The sequence below is a fragment of the Propithecus coquereli genome, unplaced genomic scaffold, assembly GCF_000956105.1.
Source record: "Propithecus coquereli isolate 6110/MARCELLA unplaced genomic scaffold, Pcoq_1.0 Scaffold29, whole genome shotgun sequence".
Taxonomy (NCBI): Eukaryota; Metazoa; Chordata; class Mammalia; order Primates; family Indriidae; genus Propithecus; species Propithecus coquereli.
Genome location: NW_012148507.1, coordinates 7103811 through 7112255, shown reverse-complemented (window position 1 = coordinate 7112255; position 8445 = coordinate 7103811). Strand labels below are relative to the sequence as shown.

The 8445-nt window shown below is 41.1% G+C and overlaps 1 protein-coding gene across 3 annotated transcripts in view; it reads left to right on the top strand.

Annotated features, from left to right (window-relative positions):
* Positions 1-8445, top strand: part of NRG1 (neuregulin 1) — a 1425061-nt gene that overhangs the window by 640922 nt on the left and 775694 nt on the right. The window lies entirely within an intron of this gene.

The following is an 8445-nucleotide window of genomic DNA, read 5'->3' as shown; positions in this document are numbered from 1 at the left end:
TCATTTCCATGTTTATTGCAAATTACCCTCTAACTTATTTCCTAGTGGTCAAAAACAAAGTTACAAATTTTTAGAGTACTTTTAAGATTACATTATTTGTCAACTTACTGTCAACATTTGCATCAACAGAGAAGATGGGATGTGTTTTATTATCTTTGTCTTCTTTTCAGCTGTAGAGTGGGATGGGGGCCAGACATAGAAAAAAACTAAACTGGGAATTTTTTAGGAAGAAATGTAATAGCTAAGGTGTCTGTATATCAAATGGACTGCATATCGACAAGAGGCAAGACAGCTGGTGAGGAATAAAATTATACCTAACAGGGATTGTACAGGACTCTTGTACCAAGGAAAAAGTGGCATGTTCATAGCCCAGGGAGATTTCTAGGAATTATAGATGGAGAAATATTACTTCTTGACATGTCTAGAGGCTGTCTGGATGGAAGTCCTAGGAAATGTTTGACAGAAAGGCCAAGAGAGAGCAAAGAGACCTGAAAACTTGTTTCTTCCCTAAACAGAGAAGCTAAGAATCAGGCTTTCCTTTGGACAAAAATAATCACCATGGTAATAAATAAAACAGAATAGCCTTCCAGGGAACAGGGCTATTAGGACAGAATTCTACAATTCAAAGGCAAGTCTAGATCAAGAAAGTAAGACTGAGATTGGAAGGAGGTAGGGTCAGGGGTAGAGCAGATCTGATGAGGCCAGGCCAGCACAAGGCAGCAAAGCCCAGCAGGTTAGATCCTGGGAAGTGCGGCTTCCAGGGAAAGCATGAACAGTGGACAAGAAAATCCATCGGGATCAGAAACCATAGTGTCTCTACTTGCTGGGGAAGTGGGCAAGAAATGAAAGGGAGAGAGCCAGGTTGAGCAGCTGGAAACAGAAGTCTGGGCACGGGGTCCTGGTGAGAGCTAGGAGGAGACAGAAGAACAAGGGGCAGACCTGGCCCCAAACTTGAATATTGCACCTGGGAAAGCCCAGGGCCTTTGGGTACTGTTCATAGAATTTCAGTGTTAGAAAGGGTTTCAGAGATGATCAGTGACGCTCCTATATATCCATCAAGCTCTCTGCTGTACTCCCAATGAAGAAGTGGGAGCATTTGAGAAGGAGAAGTGAAATGGAAATTTCTAAGCCAATCTGTAAATGCCTTATCAGTGAGTTAGGCTAAATAAACAAAATTTTAAAATTAGACTCCAGTTGTTTGTAATCTAGCTATTCATTTTGTATCGAGAAAACTTACAACTGAATTCAAATAATTTTTTGCACCTTAATCTTAGCTGTACATGTATTGTTCAGATATTCCATCAGATAAATTGCTCGATAAAAACGAGAAGGAAACGCTGTTTTCTAAATGTTGTGGTCTATAAGGAGATAGCTCTTCGCATGTTAGTGATGAAGATTTGCAAGCTGTAGAGAACACTTGCGGTCCTTCTATTTGAAGAAACCCTGATGGCTTTGTCACATATTCCAAGTTTAACTTTTATTTTTAAAGAGAAGTTTATAGATCATATTTGAAAAAGAAACATGTCTAAAGTTATATGTTAGACTCCAAACATTTGAAAAAGATTCAAAACTCTGGTTTTAGTCATATGTAAATACTCTTTTAAGGACAGCGAATTCATACTCTTAACTCAGATGGCATAGGGATGATCAATGATTATGAAATAATTTCCCATAACATATCTTTAAATAGTAAACTCCTCTGCTGCATATAACCCACCCATCAATTTATACAGAACTGTTTCCAGTAATGTAGTCAGTCTCCAGTTTATGAGAAGTATATGTTTCACAAGCTGATTGTAAATGAGTTATTTGGAATCCAGAGCAGTTGTCCCGAAGGGTGAGTGCTAAACTGGTTAAACCCACAGGTCATCTTGCAAAAAAAACATGTTACACTAATTATGAGGCAATTTGGTTATTCATTTTGAAACCAAAAATAATTTTAAAATTGCATAAAAAGCTATGAATCCCCTGTCCAAATAAATTTGGTGATACAATTTCCAAATACACACATGCACACAAAAATTGGCATACAATTTTGAAGGATACAGAAACCCACTGAAACTTGTCCAAAAACTCAATGTAAGAAGCCCAAAAGTAGAGAATACCTATGGTTATATATCATATCACCATATATAACAATAACTCTTTGGGAGAAGACATACTACTGTATTTTGGTCTAGTCCATAAAAGGAGAGAGGATTCTCTATCTCCCATGTGGCTGAGAATGAGGGGGGTTCCCATGATAGTAAAAAAATTCAACAATTCAGCAGAACCTGTAGTGGGCCTGAAATGCTTTTTGTCTGGTTGGGTTTTTGGGATTTGTTTGTTTTTGGAGCTAGAGGAGGGAGAGATGAAGAGCGTTCCCCAAACAGTGTGATATGTATCAAGCTCCCTGGCATTCTAACACACGTCCAAGGCCATCACCTTTTCAAATGTTAGTCCCAACAAGGACCAGCCTGCTTTTGAGTCAACTGCTTCAACCAGCCACTTTTAAACCACAGTTTCCCTTCATTGCCTGCTGGGCAAGAGCTTCTTTTCTGGTCTTCTGAATAAATGGACAGATCTGTTAGCAACAACGAGAAACCGATGAGGTGTGAAGCAGGCTCTGTTACTTTGTCCTTTCTCCTTCCTTAGATTCTGCCGGGAAAGGGGGAGGTGCAGGGAGAGGCTCGTGCTGAGTGCACAGAGGTCTGAAGTGAGACTCAAATGGGGCTGGGATTTGGGGGATTTCATCAAAGTAGGCCAGAGATAGAATGTATGAGGCCTGAAAGCAATGCGGGGGAGAGGTGGGTGTGAGGAGGGACAGGGCAGTGACCAGCTCACAGCCAGCTCCATCAGCAGAGGAAGAAGGAACAACCCCAGGATGTGCACGACCTTGTTATTTCCTCTCCTCTCGCTATTGACAGCCGTTCCTTAGGCATCTTCCCTAGACCGACTCTTTGATAAAGAGAAGAAAGGCCAGCTGAGCACAGAAAGGAAGGAGAGAAAGAAAAGAGGTAGATGCCAAGTTGTGCTCTTGTGGAAGACAATGAGGGAAAAGGGAGTTCCTGCCACCATGGTCCACCAGCTGGCATTGCCATTGCTCATTCAAGGTGATCATTGATGTGCAAAGAAAGTATGTGTTGAGTATATGCCAACCAGGAACTCCCTGAAATCCTCTCACTCATGGAGGATTTAGCAAAATATTGCGTATCATTTATTTTGGAAATCAAGAATTCTAATAAGCTATGAAAGAATCTTACTTGGGCCTGAATTTCCATGCATTTCTAGTATCTCAAAGGGTCTTAAAATTGAAAAACTTGAGAATCCATTAGTACATTAGGGAAGCAAGTGATAATAGTATTCTTTGTTGGATATCAAAAGAAATCTAAGTCCAAGAACCAGAAGACCATCGGTGGTCTGAAAAGTCAGGTGGGAGGATTTAATAGCTTCGTTCCAGGGATCAGATTACCACCCTGGCTCTGGAGCTTCTTTCTGAGACAGCATGATAGGAACTACATGCTTCGATCCAGGTGTTGGGAACAAGTCCTACTGAACACTTGCTTCTGGGAAAGCAGTGAGCAACTTCTTTGCTAAAGCTTTGTTCACCTGAAACTCTTCTCTTTTGTTCTCTCTTGGCTGCTTCATCTTTCTGTTAAGGAGAATGTTAAGTGTGTAGAAAGTAGAATGCTCAAGCAGCAGACAGCAAAGAATCAAGACTTCCAAGTAGATTGGCAAGCTCAGAACCAAGTGGCCTATTTCTAGGCCATTCTGAGGAAGGCCAATACAATTTTGCAGTCTCCCTTCCTTCCTCCCTCCCTATCTCCCTTTCTTCCTTCCATCCTTTCTTCCTTCCTTCTTCCTTCCATCCCTCTCTGCCTTACCAGTTTCCACCCATTTTCTTATGTAAAGCACTTTTGAATTCTAGCCATCTGTTAATACAAGGCAGTGAAAAAATGTTGAAGTCACATCAAATTCCACTTGCTCTGCCAGTTAAAAATACAGATGCTTCCTGTTTTATGCTTTCCTCTCACTTTCTCTGGAGTTAAAACATGAAAATATGTTCCGTGATAAAAACCAGCACATATCCCCTTTCATCAGGAAACATGTTCCAAACAATGAAAGAAAGGGGAGGAGGATTCTTTTTCCAAGTCCAGCAAGTATACTCGGATGTTAGGGGAATCATACGTAGAACCATAGTTTCATAGAGCAAGAACATAATTATTCACAACTATCACATTTTATAGATGAAGAAACTGAGATTGCAGGGAATTGTAATTATTGTCGTATGGCCTCACGTGGACTTGCCAAAATTCACATCAGCTTACGTTTTCCCCCAACATGCTTGGCCGTCGATGGTTCCACAGTCGTCGTTGCTATCCACTGCTTTACGAAAGGGCTCTTTTTGGCTACTGGGAGAGGCCAACTCGTTGAGTGATGGAGAATTAGCTTGAAACTCAGTAAATGTGTTGGAGTGAAGAAAAACAATGCAGGGCTACGAGTCAAGACCCCTGGGTTCTCGTCGCAAATCTCTTACTAACGACCCATCAGCCTTGGTATGAAAATTTCTACTCTTGCTCCACAAAAGGACTAGGCCAAATTGTCTCTAAATTTCCTTCCTGCTCTTTGAATCTTGAGGGTTTTTTTACCTTCAATTTTTTGCTGACTCAAAGTATATAACCTTGGCCAACTTATTAACCACCATAAATCTCCATTTTTCCGAGTGCAAAGGGAGAATAGCACATTCCTCTGTTTTCCTAGCGTACAGATACTTTATGATCTTGCATTAAATTGGCTATCCTTAGAAATCACATTAAATCTGTTGTATCTATAGACATTTGATGAGACACTAAAGCTAGACTAAGACATGGCCATGCCACTAGGCAATGTTTCTGGTGCTGGTTGCATTATATAACACTGTGTTAACTCTAATCCTCCTTGTTTCCATCAAATCTTTTTATATAAGTTTCTATAACTCTTATATTACTATAGTATAGAGCATTGTATGTCACTGCATCTGTCTCAATGCCTAGACCTTCACACATGTTACTAAAGCATGTTAGAAACTTTCTATGTTTTTCTTTCATATTCAATGATTAACCAAGTTCTTATCAATTTATCTCCCCAATGTTTTTCAAATTCACCCACTTCTCTCTTCTGTGATATCCTAGTCCAAGCTACCATCACCTCTCACCCTAACTACTGAACGCCACACAGCAGAAAGGACTCAATCAGATGCCACATCTGTCCCTGTCACCCCACTGCCTAAGCTCCCCTGATGGCTTTCCTCTGGTCTTACAGACCAGAATCCTAGCAAGACTACAGGGCAGGCAGTTCCTGGGCCTCGGCTATGTTTCCAGTCTCGTAGCACATCCTCCTGACACTTTGCCTTCTTCGAGCTCTTCCTCCTCACCGTCCTCTCTTTGCAAACTCAGACTCTGCAGTTCCCTGTGGTTAGAATCCTCCTTCAGCAGTCACCTAGTTAATGTTTATTCTTCTGGTTTCGTAGTAAACACCATGTCCTCAGAGAAGCCTTCCCTGAGCTCCCTAGATCAGTTCTCTCTGTTACATGTCCCCATTGTGCATTGGATCCTTGTTTTTATTGCGCTCATCAGAGTTGTCATTTTACATTTGCTCATGTGATGCTTTCTAAATTAGTTTTGCTGTCTTCTCCCTCACCTGATTGCAAACTCTGGGATACCGTGTCTGTTTTTCTGTCACCATTGTAATCCCAGCGCGTAGCACAACATCTGACTCATAGTAAGTGCACACTGAAATTCTATGGAATAAATGAATACATTAGTGGGCAAAAAGAAAGAATACAAGCCTGAGTTCAGGGCCTGTCTCCCTGACCCTCACATACAGAGTTGGAACCATAGAAGAAACAACGCAATGTTAAAATAATAAAGCTGGTGAACATTGATTTGCCTACTAGGCTAGAAAGTTCAGAATTTTTTTTTTAAGGTGCTGAGATATGGAGATAGTGATGTTTATAAGGATCAATGCTGTTATATATAAAATAACCACTGATCAATATAGCCTCCAACCAAGTCACAATAGACTTCAAAAAGAAATAGTTCAAATGTCAAATGAAAACTATATTTCTTTATATGTATAAAGAGAGATACCAAGAAGACAAGCTTACAGGTGCTGTAAATTCAAATAAGAGAGAAGTCAGTAAAACCTAGAGTCACCAGGAAGTGCTCCCAAGAGGCCAAATTTGAGCTGTGCTTTAAAAGGTAAATACAGTTTGAATGGGAAACTGTATGGCTTCTTTCTCAAAGATTTGTTGATGTGCCACTTATTCTCCATTTACTCTTTGTCATGCACCCTCCACCCGGCTCCCCCAAACTCTGTCATGGGATGCTGACGTGGACCATATCAGCAGGAGTCCCTGACCCTCGGTTTGCCCAGAGAGAGCCCTGGCAGGAAATATGGCGGATGGAGGGCTGAGGTTCTCAGTGGGTTACCCCGTCAGGACCAAGGGTGGTCCTCGCTTTCTGATGCCGTGAGCACAGGGTACTTTTAAACGCTTTATTTGTCCATTTTGGGGGTGTTGTGTGTTTTCTTGCCAAAAATGAGGAAATAGGGTAAAAAAAAAAAGTAAAAAAAAAGCTATAAAAAAGTAAAAAAAATTCCCGTCCATGGTAATTTTCTCAAACAAAATACAGTCGTATTTTCTTCTTGTTTGTTTGGTTCACACAATGCATGTGTTTTACCTCAGAACAGACCACAAAGCAAGGGTCACTGTAAACTGGCTGTTACAAGCTCGCTGGCAAAATTAAATTTGTTTCCCTAAGTAAAATAGAATAATGCAGCCAAGAGAAAATAGAACAGCTCCTCCCTGCCCCAAACACACACATACACTCTACACTGAATGGATCCTTGGAGAAAATAAGTTCATAAGAGGTAAATGCCCTCTACTTTCCTCTCTAGGTATACACACATAGGAAGTCCAGTTATTTCTGACATAGCAGACTTAGGAAAGAGGAAGTGTGAGAAGTCAGCTCTGTTGGAAGTGTTGCAAGCTAAGCGTGGAGGAGAGGATACCAAAATGAGGGTACTGGAATTTGCACCCAGATAGAAGTTGCTCTGTGACGTCATCTTGACTGTAGAATCGTTGCATCTGAGAGGTAACACCCCAGGTGCCACACACAAGCGCATGCGCCCACAGACGCATGCGCGTTTGCACGCTCCTCCCGCCAGAGTTTGGCAGGGATCAGTGCTGCCTTGCTGCGGATTACGGGGAGTCATTGCCACGTCTTCTGCCATCAGCCACACCTATTGTGAGGAAAAGAATGCCAAGCAGACTCAGAAGGCTTCCATGGGGACCGACTTTTGAGTTGACCAAGTGCTGAAAGCACAACTGATCAGCTACTAATCAGTATGGCCATCAGCAGTGGCAAAACCGGTAGCTTAGCCAGGATTGTGTAGAACAATAACCTTTGCTTAACTTCTAAAGTACATTGATTGGTTTTTGTTTTGTTTTTTGAAGGCTTTCTGTGGCAATTGGGAATAGGATTATTTCCTCTAATATTAGTCCCAGTATTTTAAAAATAAAGAAAGATTTGGTTGGTGAAAAATACAGAAAATGTGGGATAATTATAACAATTGAATACATTACATAATGTCCTTTCTCAAAAAGGCTTACATTATTATAATGGTGAGGAGGTAAATGAATCTGAGTAATATTAGTATAATTGTCCAAGTAATCATAATGGAATGAATCACCCTATATTACAATTATGATTCAAACAATATATATTTTTAGAGATCAGCTTTTTCATGATGTGTTGGAATGGAATGTGGTAATAGGAGAGCAGTGATTTTGGCTAGCACATTCGATATTCTGAGTCAAGTTGGCACAATAGCAGAATTCATTTTCTTGACTGTCTTATTGAGAAGAAATGTCCTAAGAAGTATCTTGGGGAAGATAAATAAGAATAAGAGTCTGGCATAGGAAGAGAGTGTGTTTCTTCCCCTAAGAGGCGTCTTGTGAAAGCCAAGAGGGGAGAAATAGTGGGACAGCGAAGGCTGGCCTGGGAGAATTCTCGAAGCAAAGCACAGACACCCAGAGCAGCGTTACTGAGGCCTCTGCTCCCCTCTGTGGGTTTGCTGGGTTCACTGAAAGGGGCAAGAATCCAGCAGACCCATTCAAAGATGCAGAATTAAGGCTAATAAAAAGAGGTACTATTTCATGAGCACTTACTGTGTGCCCAGGTACTACACTAAGTGCTTCCCCGGAGACCGTTCTCATTCACCCTCACACCACTCATGAGGTCAATCATTTTTGTTATCTTTGCTCTTCAGATGAAGAAACTGAGAGTCTAGGATGCTACGCAACTCAAGGTCACAGCAGTAGTTATTTTATTGCAGGACCAGAGTTTGAACACAGCCTGACTCCAGAGTCCATGACCTTAACCATTAAGTGAAATAAGTTCACATTTCGTGTTCAGGATTTTATAT